The sequence below is a fragment of the Triticum aestivum genome, chromosome 6D (assembly GCF_018294505.1).
Source record: "Triticum aestivum cultivar Chinese Spring chromosome 6D, IWGSC CS RefSeq v2.1, whole genome shotgun sequence".
Taxonomy (NCBI): Eukaryota; Viridiplantae; Streptophyta; class Magnoliopsida; order Poales; family Poaceae; genus Triticum; species Triticum aestivum.
Window position 1 is genome coordinate 77,473,457 of NC_057811.1, and position 22,271 is coordinate 77,495,727.

The window sequence follows — 22,271 nt, forward strand, 5'->3', positions numbered from 1 at the left end:
CAAGAGTCACGGGTCATGCAACGTCAGATCTGGCCTTGGCTTGAAACAAACCATATCATGAAATCAAGGGCAAAAATGTAGGCTCGTCTGCCTCCCGTTAACAAAATGAAATCAATGAAAAGATATGAGGAGCACTGATAACGACAGGGCCCTCGAGAAGAATCCGAAGAAATGATGAAAACAAAATCGATGAAAAGAAACCACATCGATTGACCAAGCTGGATCTGCAGTCTTCCCAGCAGCTGGCTTCAGTTATATCCAACCAGTTTTAATCTTCTCAACATGGCAGTAGAATAACAGCCCTCCATAGAGGCAACCAACTCCCACATTTGAACGCTGAAAGAACTTGCTGGCTGATGAGATGGCTAATGATCATATAACATTGATATCTTCCTTTGATCCTTTCAGCAACATAAAAATGTAGTACAAACAAAATAGGAGAGGAATTTCATCTCCTGTGTCAGTCCCAAGGAGAAAGACACTGAGCTAATCGGCATGCGCCGCAGGATGGTAGGAGAGAAATGACCGTGCACAGATGTCTTTCTCTTCAGTAAGATAGCATGTATTCCCTCTGCAAATAAATATAAGAGTGTTTAGAGGAAGCAGATTAGGAGCACCGGTGCTCCACCCCCTATATTTAAAAATAATTTAATAATTCAAAAAAATCAAGAAAATCCTGGATATATTTTTGAACCAATGACTAGGTATTGTACTCATATAAAAAGTTTGGCCAAGGAATGATTCTCATTGACTTTAGGGCAAAAAAATTGACGACAATATAGCATGAATAGTACTTGTATCTAGCATTTTTTGGAAAATCTTTGACCCCGGATACAATAAAAGTCATTTTCTATTTAACTTTTTTACACGAGTGCAATACTTGGTCATGTTTGATTCCATAAAAGTTCCGGGATTTTTTGACTTTTTTGAATTACTAAACTATTTTTGAATATGGGGGGCGTAGCACCCGAGAGCTCCTATGCATTTTCGAGTGTTTAGATCATTACTTTAGTGATCTAAATGTTCCTATATTTCTTTACGGAGAGAGTACAAAACCGGAGAGAAATTCCATTCCATTTGTCTCTCTCAAGGAAAGACGGCGAGCGCAACAAGAGTAAGATGGAGATCAGTTACCGAAAAAGGCTTTCGCCCCGCTTTATATATAAAGCAACGACCAGAAGTACAAAACCGGGTACAAGACGCAACCCCCCACACACCACACACACCCAAAATAAGAGTAGTTCACATGGTTCTACACATCAGTGGGGTTGCATATGGATCATAACAACCACATTTCAGTAGTACATAACTTCAGTAGTTCCCAGAAGCTGTGAAATAGGGCATGAATCCTCTTCCTCTTCCTCTGCCAGCAGATGTACTTCCTCCAGGTGCCTCATTTCCAGTTGGTGCTGATCTTCTGGGAGGTCTGAAACTTGAGGTGGCTGGCTGTGAGCTTGTAGTTGCTGCAGGTTGATAGGATTGAGGAGTTTGAGTCCTTGTTGTAGGTTGAGAAGATCTTGCTGCAGCTGCCCTGCTTTTGGCAGCCTCAGTCTCTGCTTGCTGCAAATAGGAAAAATAGCAAGCACTGGTCAGGTGCATATTGAAAAGTTAATAAAGAAAACATTGGTAATGTTCAATTGCATATTACCTCAGTGGACCTCTGCTTTTTCCCTCTCTTCCCAAGAAATGCTTTTGTTTTTTTGTTTCTGTCAGCATTCTTTGAACAAGATCCTTTGTCATGTCCCTTACCCCCACATGATCCACAAGTGATTTGAATTCCATGCTTGCTAAGTTTCTTTCCTTTGGGTGCTTCCCCCTCTTCTCTCCTCCTATCATTGTTTTTCTTCCTTGCTCCTGGCATGGCAATATAGCCAGGTGCCACTGGCCTAGGGTTCTGAGAGACTGGCCAACATTCTTCACCTTCCACAGGCTGGAGACAATGCTCATATATTTTCTTGAAAGTCTCAATGTCTGCATGGGTCAATGAATTCTTCTACTGTTCTGCCACTTTTGTATATAGCACAAATTGCATGACAACAAGGAAGGCCTGCCAGCTGTAGATATCCACATGAGCATGTCTTCCTCTCAAGGTTCACTGTATATCTCCTTCCTCTGCCAGTCAAATGCTTGACCTCAAATCCATCCTTGCCATTCCAAAGCACCTCACAGAACTGAGTTCTCTTGATATTGCCCTGTAGTTTCTTAAAAATGTTAGGGCAAACTGTTCCATGCCATTTATCACATTTGCTTCTCTGTTCCTGGATTCTGACATACATCTTCTTCCTTATCATCTCTTGCTGTGATATTATGGGGTAAAACCTAGATTCTATGATGGCATTGTTGAAAGACTCACATAGGTTGTTATCCACTGACTCACAGTTTGATCCATATGGAAAAAAGGCCCTAGCCCAATGCACTGGCTCTGTCCTCATAATGTCTTTTGCACCATCAGGGGTTTTCTAAGCAAGTCTGGCCTTGTTGTAGTTGAAATCCTGTTTGTTTGAAGCCTTGGCAATTGCCCAAAATCTTTTTTGTAATTCATGGTCCCTGTGCTTCTTTCTCCAATTGGCATAAATATGCCTTGCACACATCCTGTGTTGTGCCCTTGGCAAGTAAACTACAATTAAACTACAATTAGAAACATACAACAATTGCAACAATGAAAATAGTTATAACCTTTTGCTGGTCAGAAATAAAAACCCAGCCTGCTCCTTGATCATTGATATCCAAATCCTTGATTAGCAGCCCAATAAACCAGTTCCATGTCTCTGTAGTTTCTTTTTCCACAACAGCCCAAGCTACAGGGTACATTTGGGTTTAAAACAGGGTGAATTACTTGCTGCAATTGCTAGGGATGCAAACAACCAAATGTACCCTGTAGCTTGGGCTGTTGTGGAAAAATAAACTACAGAGACATGGAAGTGGTTTATTGGGCTGCTAATCAAGGATTTGGATATCAATGATCAAGGAGCAGGCTGGGTTTTTATTTCTGACCAGCAAAAGGTTATAACTGTTTTCATTGTTGCAATTGTTGTATGTTTCTAATTGTAGTTTAATTGCAGTCATATCTTCTTGTGAGATTATTTGCATTCATATCTTCTTAAAAATATTTATGTCTCTTTTTGTAGGGCTTAATTAATAGCATGAGAGATTATTTGCCAAGGGCACAACACATGATGTGTGCAAGGCATATTTATGCCAATTGGAGAAAGAAGCACAGGGACCATGAATTACAAAAAAGATTTTGGGCAATTGCCAAGGCTTCAAACAAACAGGATCTCAACTACAACAAGGCCAGACTTGCTCAGAAAACCCCTGATGGTGCAAAAGACATTATGAGGATAGAGCCAGTGCATTGGGCTAGGGCCTTTTTTCCATATGGATCAAACTGTGAGTCAGTGGATAACAACCTATGTGAGTCTTTCAACAATGCCATCATAGAATCTAGATTTTACCCCATAATATCACAGCAAGAGATGATAAGGAAGAAGATGTATGTCAGAATCCAGGAACAGAGAAGCAAATGTGATAAATGGCATGCAACAGTTTGCCCTAACATTTTTAAGAAACTACAGGGCAATATCAAGAGAACTCAGTTCTGTGAGGTGCTTTGGAATGGCAAGGATGGATTTGAGGTCAAGCATTTGACTGGCAGAGGAAGGAGATATACAGTGAACCTTGAGAGGAAGACATGCTCATGTGGATATCTACAGCTGGCAGGCCTTCCTTGTTGTCATGCAATTTGTGCTATATACAAAAGTGGCAGAAAAGTAGAAGAATTCATTGACCCATGCTACTACATTGAGACTTTCAAGAAAATATATGAGCATTGTCTCCAGCCTGTGGAAGGTGAAGAATGTTGGCCAGTCTCTCAGAACCCTAGGCCAGTGGCACCTGGCTATATTGCCATGCCAGGAGCAAGGAAGAAAAACAATGATAGGAGGAGAGAAGAGGGGGAAGCACCCAAAGGAAAGAAACTTAGCAAGTATGGAATTCAAATCACTTGTGGATCATGTGGGGGTAAGGGACATAACAAAGGATCTTGTTCAAAGAATGCTGACAGAAACAAAAAAACAAAAGCATTTCTTGGGAAGAGAGGGAAAAAGCAGAGGTCCACTGAGGTAATATGCAACTGAACATTACCAATGTTTTCTTTATTAACTTTTCAATATGCACCTGACCAGTGCTTGCTATTTTTCCTATTTGCAGCAAGCAGAGACTGAGGCTGCCAAAAGCAGGGCAGCTGCAGCAAGATCTTCTCAACCTACAACAAGGACTCAAACTCCTCAATCCTATCAACCTGCAGCAACTACAAGCTCACAGCCAGCCACCTCAAGCTTCAGACCTCCCAGAAGATCAGCACCAACTGGAAATGAGTTACCTGGAGGAAGTACATCTGCTGGCAGAGGAAGAGGAAGAGGATTCATGCCCTATTTCACAGCTTCTGGGAACTACTGAAGCTATGTACTACTGAAATGTGGTTGTTATGATCCATATGCAACCCCACTGATGTGTAGAACCATGTGAACTACTCTTATTTTGGATGTGTGTGTGTGTCCCTGTGAACTTGTGTTTATGTGCAATGCTAAGTGAACTTGTGAACATGATCTATATGTAGACAATTTCCTGCTGCCAACACTGAGCATGCATTTAGTTAATTTTGTTGCTGTTAAAAAAAGAGCATGGATTTTCTATGAGTTCTGCCATAATTAGCATGGATTATCTACAGTACACTGTTCCTCTTCTACACTGCATACAGTTTATTTGGTTGCTGTCAAAAATGACACTTAAAACCTGACAAAAATATGCAAACTGAATTCAGTAGATTGCTTGTTAAAAATTCAGTACATTGCGTGACAAATTTTGCAAACTGCATTTCATTGAAACAAATATAACAGCTGAATTCAGTACATTTCACTTCCATTTGTACCACATGAACTAGGATAAGATCAGTACACTGCCTCACATCCATTTGTATCACACAAACTAGGATAAGATCATCCCTACAACTAAACCTGACACAAATATCACAATGCCACACACCAGCATCAACTCTTTCCTACCAAAATTATCACTACTTGATGCACCAGGAACATCCCCTGCACTTTGCTCATTTCTCTTATGTACTTCCATACAGAATGCACCAGCACCTGCATCTCCATCTTTACACATTGCTGCTGCATCATCCTCTAGCTTCCATACCCTATCTCGGAGATCTCCAAGCAAAACACGCAGGAATGGAGTTGTTGGGTTATCATGCCACTCAATGAACCCATGTTGTTCAAGAAATAAACAGAAGTTTATCAGAGAAGCACATCGAACAGAGAATAGGAGCAGAGAGCACATACAAGAACAGAGCTTACCTGGGCATCAACGCATGCATAATATCTTCTTCCAGGGTTCGCCACACTCCAAGAAATCCAGCGCGGCGCCTTCCTCCCGCAACGGCCGCAGTAAACCGCCGGCTCGTACTCCATCGGCTGCTCACGATACGGCACCGGCGACCTAGCAGCAGCGCCTCTCCGTCGAATCCCTCCGCCGCGTGAATAGGCGGAACCAATCGAGGACGACGACATAGCCCTGGCCGCCAGCAATCGCCGCCCTCTCTCGCTCGCGTTTCTCTGAATCGAGGTGGCCCGCCTTTCTCTCTCTCGCCCTGGAACCCTAGAGAAATTCCCCACCAGCGCCCGCTATTAAAAAGAAAGCTGCCCCAGCACAGCTGGCAGTACTAATTCGCAATCCCCCTCGCGAACGGTGACACGTCAGCAAATCCTGGCCTAAACGAGCTTAAGAGCGAAAAAATCCGGGATCAGAGAGTTTAGGGTATGGACTTCCGGGATTTCGAGGTCGGGGTTCATTTGCGACTGCGCCTACAACGACAGGGTTCATTTCAGACTTCACTCCCAGTGTGGTCTTTTCTGCTGCTGCTGCTCCATACGCGCGTGGGCTCCATGTGCCTGCTCCTATTTGTTGTTCCTGCCACTATTCCATACGCGTGCTGTTGCTGTTTACTAGCTAGGTTAGGCTAGGCTAGCTGCTATCTGCTAATTAGGCTAGTTACTAGCTAGCACTAGCAGCGAGTGCTACTGCTATTTCATGCCAGTAGCCGATGCGTTCTACTAGCTTTTATGCATTTTCTTCCATTTTTGTGGTAAATTAAAAGAAAAAAGTTAGAAAAAGAATCATGTTTTTGTCAGATACACATCTCTCTCGCAGTAAACTGTCTGTCGATGATTTTTTTTCACTTTGATCCAGACAACTTCAATACCATCATGGTAGTAATTTTGACCCGGAAAAAAGGTTGTTTGATCTAGTGGAAAAAAGTTTTTGAAATATACTCCGATAAATTTTGTGTAAACAACATGGTATTTTAAGCACCACGGGCCTGATAACTTACCTACAAACACATATATTAAGTTTCTGAAAAAAGATACCCCGATAACTTTATATGAAAATAGCATGGTAATATACAAACGCATATATGATAATATACATACAAACATTGCGGTAAGATTTACCGGGGGAGGGGGCCTGTTCAAATATACCCCCCGATAATTTTGTTAAAAAACATGGTAATAAGCACCATATAAACACCATGGTAATTTTTGCACCGAAAACAAAAGTTATTGAAAAACGTAACCATGTTAATTCATGTGTAAATAAGATGATAATTTATGCTCTGCGGTCTTGATAACATACTTACAAACACCACAATAACTTTGACCCAAGGCGTGTATTAAAAATGTGCCACCGGTTATTTCTATGTAAATAACACGGCAATATAATCACCACTTAACTGATAATACATACAACACATGATGGTAACTTTTTGACCCAGATTTTTTTGTTGAAAAACATAATCTCGCTAATTTATGTGTAAATGGTACGGTAATATATGTGTCGCATACCCGATAATTTACGTACAGAACACCGCGGTGACCAAAGAGGAAAACGTTGTTTACGAACGCGCCCTTGATAACTTATGTGAAAATAGCATGGTAATATAAGAATAAGCACCGCGATAACATTTTTTACGAAGGGCAAAAATTGTTGAAAAATATACGCCTTGTGTGTAAGTGCCATGATGATATATGAACTGTAGATCTGATAACTTGGGTATAAACACCAAGGTAACATTGATCAAAGGTGGAAAAGGTGGTTGAAAAACATACCCCTGGTAACTTATGTGCAAATAACATGGTAATACATAAACCGAAGAACTGATAACTGATATAAACACCACGGTAATTTTTTTAGGGAAACATTGCGGTAATTTTTGACCTAGGAGAAAAAAATTGTTGGAACAATTACCCCTAGTAATATGTGTAAATTGCATGATAATAGATGAACTGAAACTTGATAACTCTATAAACATCGCGGTAATTTGAAACATGGGATGTAGTATGTCAAAACTTCATGTTTTTTCGCCCTCTTTTTGTATGCTACCAGGTTTCCTCTCAAAACCATAACCTACACCAAAACGCCATGGTAACTTTCACGAAGGGGAAGGGGGTTGTTCAAACATCCCCCCCCCCCCCCCCCCCCCACACACCCACCCAGCGTGCACGTTAAATTTTGTGCAAAGTTATGATGTTGCACATGTTAAATTTACTGTGATTTCCACTCTATAGTTACTGGCCTTCTCATGATATGATATAGTTACCAGCTTTATCATGTCATTTTTTAAACCAGGGAGTTAATGTTTGAAGTTGTCAGCATGCATATGTGATAGTTATCATGCTGCTCGGCCAAAGTTATCAAGCCTAAAATTAAGCTTTTTGTTGACATGGTAGAAAAAAGAAGGGTTCAAATTCCGTTGTTTACATACTATTGACAACAAATTAAGGTGGATGAGTTGGTTACTAGGCATAGTAGACACGCATTAGACCTGAGTTCAACTCCCATTTTAAGTGCTTTTTTTCTTCCCACGTAAATTAACCAGCATAAAACCGAAGAGATAAGAAAACCGATTTGAAAATAAAAACTGGGAGGAAGAAAATCGATGGAAGTGTTTTCAGCGCTCCTACAATCGAGCCGAGTTGAAAAAGCTCGTTCGATCGAGCGAAACGAGGCCGCGTTTGGTAATTTTACTGTCTCAGGAAGATACAACTAGCATATAAGTTGTATGTAATCAGTTAAGTGTGCTAGTGCAGCTGGATGTTGCAGCTTAGTTTTGTATGAGAGGGTCTGGGTTCGGTTCCCATTCAGCGCCTAAGATCGCTCATTCTTTCCAAAAAAGAAAAGGATCGCACCTACCAACTGCGGCGCTTAATCTTCGGGATTTCCTTACGCGCACTGCGCTGCGCTGCCTTATGGAGAGGATAATCAGCGCTGGCTGGCGGCGTTGGGAATTGAGGAGCTGAGCAAGCTGGGATTATGCGACAGCAAGGTAACTTGTGCGCCATGCACCGAGAAGCAGAGGAGGAGGAGCTCTGGCACCGCGGCCATGGCGACGGTATCACCTCGACGCACACGTACACGGTACACCTCTGCTCTGGCTCCTGCTGCTGGCCATCTAACCGTTCTGTCCTCTCCATCCAGTGCCGTCGACGTCGCCCGATGAGGAGGAGGAGGAGAACTCGCCGATCGAGCAGGTGGCGCTGACGGTGCCCGTGGGCGACGACCCGGACACGCCCTTGCTCACCTTCCGGATGTGGGTCCTCGGCATGGCGTCCCGCGCGGTGCTCTCCTTCCTCAACCAGTTCTTCTGGTACCGCAAGGAGCCGCTCACCATCACCGCCATCTCGGCCCAGATCGCCGTGGTGCCGCTCGGCCGCCTCATGGCCGCGGCGCTCCCCGAGCGCGCCTTCTTCCGCGGCAGGCCGTACGAGTTCACCCTCAACCCGGGGCCGTTCAACGTGAAGGAGCACGTGCTCATCACCATCTTCGCCAACGCCGGCGCCGGCACCGTCTACGCCATCCACGTCGTCACCGCCGTCCGCGTCTTCTACGGCAAGAACCTCACCTTCTTTGCCTCGCTCCTCGTGGTGCTCACCACCCAGGTGCTCGGGTTCGGGTGGGCGGGGATTTTCCGGCGGTACCTGGTGGAGCCAGCGGCCATGTGGTGGCCGTCCAACCTCGTGCAGGTCTCCCTCTTCAGGTACATATATACACACGCTCCTTCCCATCTCCGTCCGGCAAGCAACATGATTAGTAGTACAGTAGTTGCTTACAACCACTACTCATTACTTATTACTACTTGCATTACACATCTTAATCACTTAATTAATCGAAAAGTCTAACGCCCACACGTGTGGGCGTGCAACTCACCCACATGCATGGATCCTCGTCCAACCAATTCTGCACGAATCTTGGCGCGTTCTGGCAGTTTTTGTGTGCCACGTAGGACTAAGCTGGTGTGTGGGCATTCATCCGGTCGCTCACACGTCCTTTTTTCACCACATGGGGGGCTGGTGTGTAGGCATTTAGCAATTCGCCCACGCACTAGTTTCACGCACGCAGAGGGGGCTGGTGTGTGGGCGTTTATCACTTCGCCCACACGCCCGTCTCCTAACCCACACCCAAAGCTGGCAGTTGCCATGTGTTTCTGCAGGTACATGGCAACTGCCCTAGCTTTGCTTGTAAGCAGATGGCAACTCTTTTTTACCCGAGTTGCCATGTGTTTTTGCATGGTACATGGCAACTGCCGTAGCGTGCACGTAAGCAGATGGCAACTCTTTTTTTTACATGGCAACTGCCCTAGCGTGCTTGTGAGCACATGGCAACTCTCTCTTTTGCCCGAACATGTTTTTTTTACCGTGCCTTCTTTGTAGTGTTACATGGCAACTGCCTAGTGTTTAGTGGGTGGCAACTCCTAAAGTTTTAAAATCATGGCAACTGCAGTAGATCAGACCATACATGGCAACTGCAGTTGAGCAACCATGGCAACTGTAGTTGTCCGACATGGCAACCGAAGTTCAGCGACATGGCAACTGCAGTTAAACGAACATGGACGAGGGTCTGGACCATGGCAACTGCGGGACGCGCGGTGACTGTCACGCTGGCGTGCGGGACCACGAGGTACGAGGCCTGACGTACGGGACGTGTGGGCGTTATCTATTTCGCCCACACGCACGCGTGTGAGAGGAATCGGGAGGGGGGAAAAAGAGGTATGTGGCATTACTTTTTTTACCCACACGTGGGTGTGTGGGCTGTTCCTCTTATACACCACACAAAATGTGTGGGCAGCCCCCCTAACGCCCACACGTGTGGCACTTATCGGTGTCCTTAATTAATAGTCTCACCTTGTGCTTGTTAGAGGGTTGACTGGTTGATGCTTGGACTTAATCACAAGCCATGATTATTTCCAATTTTATTCTTTTATAAAGAACATACTCCCTTCGTTTCTAAATATAAGTCTTTCAATACATTTCAATCGGAATACAACATATGGATATATGTAGACATATTTTAAAGTGTAGATTCACTCATTTTGCTTCGTATGTAATCACTTGGTGGAATCTTTAGAAAGATTTATATTTAGGAACGGAGGGAGTACGTTTCATGACGTGCGGGCTACTGCTTGTGATCAGCAATGTGTGTTAACTATGCATATACTTATGCTCACTCCGTCTGGAAATACTTGTCATCAAAATTGATAAAAAAAGATGTATCTAGACGCATTTTAGTTCTAGATACATTATATTTTATCCATTTTGATGATAATTATTTCCGGACGGAGGGATTAGTTAGTTGCAACTAGGACTTTTGGTTTGTTTGAGCAAGACCACGTCAGATCTGGCATTGGCTTGCAACAAACCAGATCATCATGAAATCAAGGGCCACAAAAAATTGTTGGCCGGTCTGCCTCTAATTAAGAATAAGAAATTGATGAAAAGAAATGAGGAGCACTGGTAATGACAGGACCAACCAGCAGCCAACACGAAAATATCAGAGATAGTGAGATCAAGTTCGTTTGACCAAGCTGACAACTGGATTTAATTTGCAAACAACTTGTTTGTTTTTTTCAAGCTCTGCCTACTCATTATGAAGAGAATTGCCCAGTTAATCAAGAGTCACGGGTCATGCAACGTCAGATCTGGCCTTGGCTTGAAACAAACCATATCATGAAATCAAGGGCAAAAATGTAGGCTCGTCTGCCTCCCGTTAACAAAATGAAATCAATGAAAAGATATGAGGAGCACTGATAACGACAGGGCCCTCGAGAAGAATCCGAAGAAATGATGAAAACAAAATCGATGAAAAGAAACCACATCGATTGACCAAGCTGGATCTGCAGTCTTCCCAGCAGCTGGCTTCAGTTATATCCAACCAGTTTTAATCTTCTCAACATGGCAGTAGAATAACAGCCCTCCATAGAGGCAACCAACTCCCACATTTGAACGCTGAAAGAACTTGCTGGCTGATGAGACGGCTAATGATCATATAACATTGATATCTTCCTTTGATCCTTTCAGCAACATAAAAATGTAGTACAAACAAAATAGGAGAGGAATTTCATCTCCTGTGTCAGTCCCAAGGAGAAAGACACTGAGCTAATCGGCATGCGCCGCAGGATGGTAGGAGAGAAATGACCGTGCACAGATGTCTTTCTCTTCAGTAAGATAGCATGTATTCCCTCTGCAAATAAATATAAGAGTGTTTAGAGGAAGCGGATTAGGAGCACCGGTGCTCCACCCCCTATATTTAAAAATAATTTAATAATTCAAAAAAATCAAGAAAATCCTGGATATATTTTTGAACCAATGACTAGGTATTGTACTCATATAAAAAGTTTGGCCAAGGAATGATTCTCATTGACTTTAGGGCAAAAAAATTGACGACAATATAGCATGAATAGTACTTGTATCTAGCATTTTTTGGAAAATCTTTGACCCCGGATACAATAAAAGTCATTTTCTATTTAACTTTTTTACACGAGTGCAATACTTGGTCATGTTTGATTCCACAAAAGTTCCGGGATTTTTTGACTTTTTTGAATGACTAAACTATTTTTGAATATAGGGGGGCGTAGCACCCGAGAGCTCCTATGCATTTTCGAGTGTTTAGATCATTACTTTAGTGATCTAAATGTTCCTATATTTCTTTACGGAGAGAGTACAAAACTGGAGAGAAATTCCATTCCATTTGTCTCTCTCAAGGAAAGACGGCGAGCGCAACAAGAGTAAGATGGAGATCAGTTACCGAAAAAGGCTTTCGCCCCGCTTTATATATAAAGCAACGACCAGAAGTACAAAACCGGGTACAAGACGCAACCCCCCACACACCACACACACCCAAGGCAAGATACAAGGGTGCCGATGCACCGCAACACTACCCAATCGACCACCAAGCACACTACCAAACACTTGGTGAAGGAAATATGCCCTAGAGGCAATAATAAAATATTATTTATTTCCTTGTATCATGATAAATATTTATTATTCATGCTAGAATTGTATTAACCGGAAACATAATACATGTGTGAATATATAAACAAACAGAGTGTCACTAGTATGCCTCTACTTGACTAGCTCGTTAATCAAAGATGGTTATGTTTCCTAGCCATAGACATAAGTTGTCATTTGATTAACGAGATCACCTCATTAGGAGAATGACGTCATTGACTTGACCCATTCCGTTAGCTTAGCACTCGATCGTTTAGTATGTTGCTATTGCTTTCTTCATGACTTATACATGTTCCTATGACTATGAGATTATGCAACTCTCGTTTACCGGAGAAACACTTTGTGTGCTACCAAACGTCACTAAATGGGTGATTATAAAGGTGCTCTACAGGTGTCTCCAAAGGTACCTGATAGTTCTTAAGTAATATGATTAATTGAACTTAAATTTATCATGAACTTAGTACCTGATAGTATTTTGCTTGTCTATGTTAATTGTAGATAGATGGCCCGTGCTGTTGTTCTGTTGAATTTTAATGCGTTTCTTGAGAAAGCAAAGTTGAAAGATGATGGTAGCAATTACACGGACTGGGTCCGTAACTTGAGGATTATTCTCATTGCTGCACAGAAGAATTACGTCCTGGAAGCACCGCTGGGTGCCAGGCCTGCTGCAGGAGCAACACCAGATGTTATGAACGTCTGGCAGAGCAAAGCTGATGACTACTCGATAGTTCAGTGTGCCATGCTTTACGGCTTAGAACCGGGTCTTCAACGACGTTTTGAACGTCATGGAGCATATGAGATGTTCCAGGAGTTGAAGTTAATATTTCAAGCAAATGCCCGAATTGAGAGATATGAAGTCTCCAATAAGTTCTTCAGCTGCAAGATGGAAGAGAATAGTTCTGTCAGTGAGCATATACTCAAAATGTCTGGGTATAACAATCACTTAATTCAACTGGGAGTTAATCTTCCGGATGATAGCGTTATTGACAGAATTCTTCAATCACTACCACCAAGCTACAAGAGCTTCGCGATGAACTATAATATGCAAGGGATGAGTAAGACAATTCCCGAGCTCTTCGCAATGCTAAAGGCTGCGGAGGTAGAAATCAAAAAGGAGCATCAAGTGTTGATGGTCAATAAGACCACCAGTTTCAAGAAAAAGGGTAAAGGGAAGAAGAAAGGGAACTTCAAGAAGAACAGCAAACAAGTTGCTGCTCAGGAGAAGAAACCCAGGTCTGGACCTAAGCCTGAAACTGAGTGCTTCTACTGCAAGCAAACTGGTCACTGGAAGCGGAACTGCCCAAAGTATTTGGCGGATAAGAAGGATGGCAAGGTGAACAAAGGTATATGTGATATACATGTTATTGATGTGTACCTTACTGATACTCGCAGTAGCACCTGGGTATTTGATACTGGTTCTGTTGCTAATATTTGCAACTCGAAACAGGGGCTACGGATTAAGCGAAGATTGGCTAAGGACGAGGTGACGATGCGCGTGGGAAATGGTTCCAAAGTCGATGTGATCGCGGTCGGCACGCTACCTCTACATCTACCTTCGGGATTAGTTTTAGACCTAAATAATTGTTATTTGGTGACAGCGTTGAGCATGAACATTATATCTGGATCTTGTTTGATGCGAGACGGTTATTCATTTAAATCAGAGAATAATGGTTGTTCTATTTATACGAGTAATATCTTTTATGGTCGTGCACCCTTGAAGAGTGGTCAATTTTTGTTGAATCTCGATAGTAATGATACACATATTCATAATATTAAAACCAAAAGATGCAGAGTTGATAATGATAGTGCAACTTATTTGTGGCACTGCCGTTTAGGTCATATCAGTGTAAAGCGCATGAAGAAACTCCATACTGATGGACTTTTGGAACCACTTGATTATGAATCACTTGGTACTTGCGAACCGTGCCTCATGGGCAAGATGACTAAAACACCATTCTCCGGAACTATGGAGAGAGCAACAGATTTGTTGGAAATCATACATACAGATGTATATGGTCCGATGAATGTTGAGGCTCGTGGCGGATATCGTTATTTTCTCACCTTCATAGATGATTTAAGCAGATATGGGTATATCTACTTAATGAAACATAAGTCTGAAACATTTGAAAAGTTCAAAGAATTTCATAGTGAAGTTGAAAATCATCGTAACAAGAAAATAAAGTTTCTACGATCAGATCGTGGAGGAGAATATTTGAGTTACGAGTTTGGTCTACATTTGAAACAATGCGGAATAGTTTCGCAACTCACGCCACCCGGAACACCACAGCGTAATGGTGTGTCCGAACGTCGTAATCGCACTTTACTAGATATGGTGCGATCTATGATGTCTCTTACTGATTTACCGCTATCGTTTTGGGGTTATGCTTTAGAGACGGCTGCATTCACGTTAAATAGGGCACCATCAAAATCCGTTGAGACGACGCCTTATGAACTGTGGTTTGGCAAGAAACCAAAGTTTTCGTTTCTTAAAGTTTGGGGCTGCGATGCTTATGTGAAGAAACTTCAACCTGATAAGCTCGAACCCAAATCGGAGAAATGTGTCTTCATAGGATACCCAAAGGAGACTGTTGGGTATACCTTCTATCACAGATCCGAAGGCAAAACTTTTGTTGCTAAATTCGGAAATTTTCTAGAGAAGGAGTTTCTCTCGAAAGAAGTGAGTGGGAGGAAAGTAGAACTTGATGAGGTAACTGTACCTGCTCCCTTATTGGAAAGTAGTTCATCACAGAAATCTGTTCCTGTGACTCCTACACCAATTAGTGAGGAAGTTAATGATGATGATCATGTAACTTCAGATCAAGTTACTACCAAACCTCGTAGGTAAACCAGAGTGAGATCCACACCAGAGTGGTACGGTAATCCTGTTCTGGAGGTCATGTTATTTGACCATGACGAACCTACGAACTATGAAGAAGCGATGGTGAGCCCAGATTCCGCAAAATGGCTTGAGGCCATGAAATCTGAGATGAGATCCATGTATGAAGAATAAAGTATGGACTTTGGTTGACTTGCCCGATGATCGGCGAACCATTGAGATTAAATGGATCTTCAAGAGGAAGACAGACGATGATAGTAGTGTTACTATCTACAAACCTAGAATTGTCGCAAAAGGTTTTCGACAAGTTCAAGGTGTTGACTACGATGAGAGAGTTTCTCACTCGTATCTATGCTTAAAGTCTGTCTGAATCATGTTAGCAATTGCCGCATTTTATGAAATCTGGCAAATGGATAAACAAAACTACATTCCTTAATGGATTTATTAAAAAAGGAGTTGTATATGATGCAACCAAGAGGTTTTGTCAATCCTAAAAGTGCTAACAAAATATGCAAGCTCCAGCGATCCATCTATGGACTGGTGCAAGCATCTCGGAGTTGGAATATACACTTTGATAAGTTGATCAAAGGATATAGTTTTATACAGACTTGCGGTGAAGCCTGTATTTACAAGAAAGTGAGTGGGAGCACTACAGCATTTCTGATAAGTATATGTGAATGACATATTGTTGATTGGAAATAATGTGGAATTATTCTGCAAAGCATAAAGGAGTGTTTGAAAGGAGTTTTTCAAAGAAAGACCTCGGTGAAGCTGCTTACATATTGAGCATCAAGATCTATAGAGATAGATCAAGACGCTTGATAAGTTTTTTCAATGAGTATATACCTTAACAAGATTTTGAAGTAGTTCAAAATAGAACAGTCAAAGAAAGAGTTCTTGCCTGTGTTACAAGGTGTGTAATTGAGTAAGACTCAAAGCCCGACCACGGCAGAAGATAGAAAGAGAATGAAAGTCATTCCCTATGCCTTGGCCATAGGTTCTATAAAGTATGCCATGCTGTGTACCAGATCTATTGTATACCCTACACTGATTTTGGCAAGGGGGTACAATAGTGATCTAGGAGTAGATCACTGGACAGCGGTCAAAATTATCCTTAGTGGAATAAGGATATGTTTCTCGATTATGGAAGTGAAAAAAGATTCGTCGTAAAGGGTTACGTCGATGCAAGTTTTGACACTAAATCTAGATGACTCTAAGTCTCGGTCTAGATACATATTGAAAGTGGGAGCAATTAGCTAGAGTAGCTCCGTGCAGAGCATTGTAGACATAGAAATTTGCAAAATACTTACGGATCTGAATGTGACAGACCCGTTGACTAAAATTATCTCACAAGCAAAACATAATCACACCTTAGTACTCTTTGGGTGTTAATCACATAGCGATGTGAACTAGATTATTGATTCTAGTAAACCCTTTGAGTGTTGGTCACATAGAGATGTGAACTATGGGTGTTAATCACATGGTGACGTGAATTATTGATGTTAAATCACATGGCGATGTGAACTAGATTATTGACTCTAGTGCAAGTGGGAGACTGAAGGAAATATGCCCTAGAGGCAATAATAAAATATTATTTATTTCCTTGTATCATGATAAATGTTTATTATTCATGCTAGAATTGTATACATGTGTGAATATATAGACAAATAGAGTGTCACTAGTATGCCTCTACTTGACTAGCTCGTTAATCAAAGATGGTTATGTTTCCTAGCCATAGACATAAGTTGTCATTTGATTAACGAGATCACCTCATTAGGAGAATGACGTCATTGACTTGACCCATTCCGTTAGCTTAGCACTCGATCGTTTAGTATGTTGCTATTGCTTTCTTCATGACTTATACATGTTCCTATGACTATGAGATTATGCAACTCCCGTTTACCGGAGGAACACTTTGTGTGCTACCAAACGTCACAACGTAAATGGGTGATTATAAAGGTGCTCTACAGGTGTCTCCAAAGGTACTTGTTGGGTTGGCGTATTTCGAGATTAGGATTTGTCACTTCAATTGTCGGAGAGGTATCTCTGGGCCCACTCGGTAATGCACATCACTATAAGCCTTGCAAGCATTGTGACTAATGAGTTAGTTGCGGGATGATGTGTTACGGAACGAGTAAAGAGACTTGCCGGTAACGAGATTGAACTAGGTATCGACATACCGACGATCAAATCTCGGGCAAGTAACATACCGGTGACAAAGGGAACAACGTATGTTGTTATGCGGTCTGACCGATAAAAATCTTCGTAGAATATGTGGGAGCCAATATGGGCATCCAGGTCCCGCTATTGGTTATTGACCGGAGACGTGTCTCGGTCATGTCTACATAGTTCTCGAACCCGTAGGGTCCGCACGCTTAACGTTACGATGACAGTTTTATTGAGTTTTGATGTACCGAAGGAGTTCGGAGTCCCGGATGAGATCAGGGATATGACGAGGAGTCTCGAAATGGTCGAGACGTAAAGATCGATATATTGGACGACTATATTCGGACTTCGGAAAGGTTCCGAGTGATTCGGGTATTTTTCGGAGTACCGGAGAGTTACGGGAATTCGTATTGGGCCTTAATGGGCCATACGGGAAAGGAGAGAAAGGCCTCAAAAGGTGGCCGCACCCCTCCCCATGGTCTGGTCCGAATTGGACTAGGGAAGGGGGGCGCACCCTTCCTTCTTTCTCCTTCCCCCTTCCCTTCTCCTACTCCCACAAGGAAAGGAGGAGTCCTACTCCCGGTGGGAGTATGACTCCCCCCTTTGGCGCGCCTCTCCCCTTGGCCGGCTGCCTCCCCCTTGCTCCTTTATATACGGGGGCAGGGGGCACCCCAGACACACAACAATTGATCCTTGAGATCTTTTAGCCTTGTGCGGTGCCCCCCTCCACCAAATTACATCTCGATAATATCGTTGCGGAGCTTAGGCGAAGCCCTGCGTCGGTAGAACATCATCATCGTCACCACGCCGTCGTGCTGACGAAACTCTCCCTCAACACTCGGCTGGATCGTAGTTCGAGGGACGTCATCGAGCTGAACGTGTGTAGAACTCGGAGGTGCCGTGCGTTCGGTACTTGATCGGTCGGATCGTGAAGACGTACGACTACATCAACCGCGTTGTGATAACGCTTCCGCTGTCGGTCTACGAGGGTACGTGGACAACACTCTCCCCTCTCGGTTCTATGCATCACCATGATCTTGCGTGTGCGTAGGAAAAATTTTGAAATTACTACGTTCTCCAACACTTGGGGCCGACGAGGACCTTCCGAGACCTAGCCACCAAGAAGAAGTGAAGCGGGACAATGGTGAAGCATGGACTCCAAGGAGGTGCCTTCAAGAAGGGCACGACACCGAAAGACGCCACCGCCCGATCTCGGAGATCAAGTTTTCACCCGAAGCAACATGGAGAGAAGAGAACACAATGACGGAGCCTTCATGAAGAAAACGACGCCCGCGGCGCCGCCACCGTCGGCCGGAGAAGACCGGGCAAGTTATGTACTCCGGTGTTAACCCTCTACCAAACCACCATGCTTCGCCAAACATCACCAACCATGCCACCCATGTGGCCATGGCTGCCCGACCGCACCCAAGACGCGCGCTCCGTCCACGAACACCGCGTCTCCCGCCGCCAGGGCTGCCGCCCAGCATCCAAGCAACTCCGTGAACACCCAAAGGCCTTGGCTTTGGCCTGACTGGCAGCCCCCGCCTATGAAGATGCCAGCAACCGCCCTGCCTCGAACATCGCCAGAACCCCAACAAAGAGCACACAGCCGAGGAAAGGAGGAGGAGGAGCGGATGCATCCAGACCGGTGCACCCCTGCACCGGCGACGGGTGGCCATCGGGGCCTCCCATCCCTCCTGAGAACTCCCCACCGGACACACCCTTTGTCGCCTCACCATGGCGCCCGCCGCAGCTCGACGCGAGGCCACCAACGGCAGCTCGCCCAATCATCGACAAGAAGCGCGATGCCAGCCCGCACCCGCAGCCAAGAGCACTCACCGGGAGAGCCATCCCGCGCCGCTCGCCGCCGTCCAGGGGCCGGAACAGGGGAGCCCCGACTGGAGGACGGCCAGCGCGCACCACCAGCACGCGCACCCGCCGCGAGCCCGACCACCGCACTGCACGCAGCAGCGGAAGCTCCCGCGCCCGCCGGCGAGGCGCCGCGCGTCGCCCGCGCCCGCCGGACCGCCAGATCTGGCCGAGCCCAGACCTGGCCGCCACCGCAGCCACGAGCGCGAGCCGCCCCGTGCAGCCCACCGCGCCGCCACCAAGCCCTCGCTACCCCGCCGCCACGCCTCCTCGCCCCGCACCAGCGCGAAGCACCGCCGTCCGTCGCCGCCTCACGCCAACAGCCTCCGAGCGGGATGAAGATGAGCCCCGCCGCCACCGGCGCCGGTGGGCTTTGCCCGGCAGCGTGGTCCGGCGGCGGCGAGGGAGGGAAGGGACGAGAGGAGGCCCGAAGCCGGCGGCTAGGGTTCCCCCCCCCCCCCCGGTCGCCACACGGGAGCGACGCGGGGACGGGAGGGAGGGGGATGGAGATCAGTTGGAGCATGCGGAGAAAAATACCGAAGATTCAGAGAGCGTAAAATTGCCGTCAACCAGTTTCTTTTTCCTGAGCATGGCAACAAAATAAGCTTTGTATTATCTACTGTATATTCTATAAACTACAACGGACTTGGACATTCCGATTCGAATCATTCTCTGAAATGACCCATGGGAATTCCGAGCAGGGCGCTCCACGAGAAGGAGGTGCGGAGCAAAGGCGGCTTCACGCGCAGCCAGTTCTTCCTGGTGGCCTTCGTCTGCAGCTTCGTCTACTACATCTTCCCCGGCTACCTGTTCCAGATGCTCACCTCCCTCTCATGGATCTGCTGGGTCTTCCCCAACTCCGTGTTGGCCCAGCAGCTCGGCTCGGGCCTCTACGGCCTCGGCATCGGCTCCATCGGCCTCGACTGGGCCTCTGTCTCGTCTTACCTCGGGAGCCCCCTCGCCAGCCCCTGGTTCGCCACCGCCAACGTCGCCGCAGGATTCTTCATCATCATGTACGTGATCACGCCCATGGCGTACCGGTTCAACTTGTACAAGGCGCGGAACTTTCCCATCTTCTCTCATGGGCTCTTCACCGAGTCCGGGCACAAGTACAACATCACGAGCATCGTGGACTCCCAGTTCCATTTTGACACGGAGGCCTACCAGAAGAATGGTCCACTGTACCTCAGCACTTTCTTTGCTGTCACGTATGGTGTCCGGTTTGCATCCCTTACCGCAACGATCATCCATGTCCTCCTCTTCCATGGAAGGTAATTAATTAAATCTCTGCAAAAGAACTGTCCGTCAGTTTCGCAGAATTGTACAACTGCAACAGCTAAGAACCTCTCATGGTGCTTAATTGTGGGCAGTGAAATTAGGCAGTTAAGTAAATCAGCTTTCCAAGAGAAGAGGGTGGATGTACACACAAAGCTTATGAGGAGATATAAGCAGGTCCCCGAGTGGTGGTTCATCTGCATCCTTATTGTTAACATTGCCGCCACCGTATTTGCTTGTGAATACCACATCGAGCAACTGCAGCTGCCCTGGTGGGGTGTGCTGCTTGCATGTGCCATAGCCTTTTTCTTTACCCTCCCAGTTGGAATTATCACAGCAACTACGAACCAGGTACGCACGCAATCTGACAAGTTACATATCATGGTCATGCCATACAACTACCAGTTCACTGTTTTTAATTCTTTCCTTCTGTATATATGCAGACTCCAGGATTGAACATCATCACAGAGTACATCATGGGGTACTTGTACCCTGGACGTCCGGTCGCAAATATGTGCTTCAAGGTATATGGCTACATCAGCATGAGCCAAGCTCTGACGTTTCTGCAAGATTTTAAGTTGGGCCACTACATGAAGATTCCCCCAAGGACCATGTTCATGGCTCAGGTAATTAACCTTTTACTCAAATAAATTCTCTGTCATTTCTACTGCACAAGTACCCCTGTTGTATATATTGTGTCACTAAGCAACTTCTCTTGTTTCTTGTTTCTACGGCGCATCAGTCATATGGGGTCTTATTAGCCCACGCAGAATATTCGGGGACTTGGGAACTTACTCAGCAGTGAACTGGTTCTTCTTGGGGGGAGCCATTGCCCCACTCCTCGTCTGGTTTGCACACAAGGCATTCCCAGGCCAGAACTGGATCTTGCTTATCAACATGCCCGTGTTGATTGGTTCCACCGGCCAGATGCCACCCGCCACTGCAGTCAACTACATCACATGGATATTTGTTGGGTTTTTGTCAGGCTATGTGGTCTATAGATACCGACGTGACTGGTGGGAGCGACACAATTATCTGCTTTCAGGTGCACTAGATGCTGGTTTGGCATTCATGGCCGTGTTAATTTACCTGTGCCTAGGCTTGGAGAACATCAGTTTGAACTGGTGGGGCAATGACTTGGATGGATGTCCCCTGGCTTCTTGCCCCACTGCTAAAGGTATATTTGTTGAGGGGTGCCCAGCAGTGTATACGTGACCGTTCCCTCATGTCTTTTTTTTAGGATCCCTCATGTCTGGTAGTCCCTGTTTGCCGAAATTGGAAAGTGCCAACGAGCATGCAGGGATCAGTAAATAATACTCCCTCCGTTTCTAAATATAAGTCTTTCTAGTGGTTCCACTAGGTGGACTACATACGGAGCAAATTAAATGAATCTACACTTAAAATACATCTATATACATCCGTATGTGGTTCATAGTGGAATCTCTACAAAGACTTATATTTAGGAACGGAGGGAGTAAATGCTTGTTTTAAAACCATTCATTTAGAGATGAGAAATTGGTGTTATTATATATTTTCTTACTTCCTCTTTTTACGTATGAAATAAGACAAAATTTACGAAACCTAAAAATACGGTGCATTGAAGTCAAAATAGTGAAGAATAACTAGGACGCCGATAAGTGCCACACGTGTGGGCGTTAGGGGGGTCTGCCCACACATTTTGTGTGGAGTATAAGAGGAACAGCCCACACACCTACGTGTGGGCAAAATAAGTAATGCCCACACACCTCTTTTTTTCCTCCCGATCCCTCTCACACGGG

At 44.9% G+C, this 22,271-nt stretch overlaps 1 pseudogene; it reads left to right on the top strand.

The window, feature by feature from the left end:
• Positions 1–8,636: 8,636 nt before the first annotated feature.
• LOC123141137 (oligopeptide transporter 7-like) lies at positions 8,637–21,708 on the top strand (annotated as a pseudogene).
• The last annotated feature ends 563 nt before the right edge of the window (positions 21,709–22,271 follow it).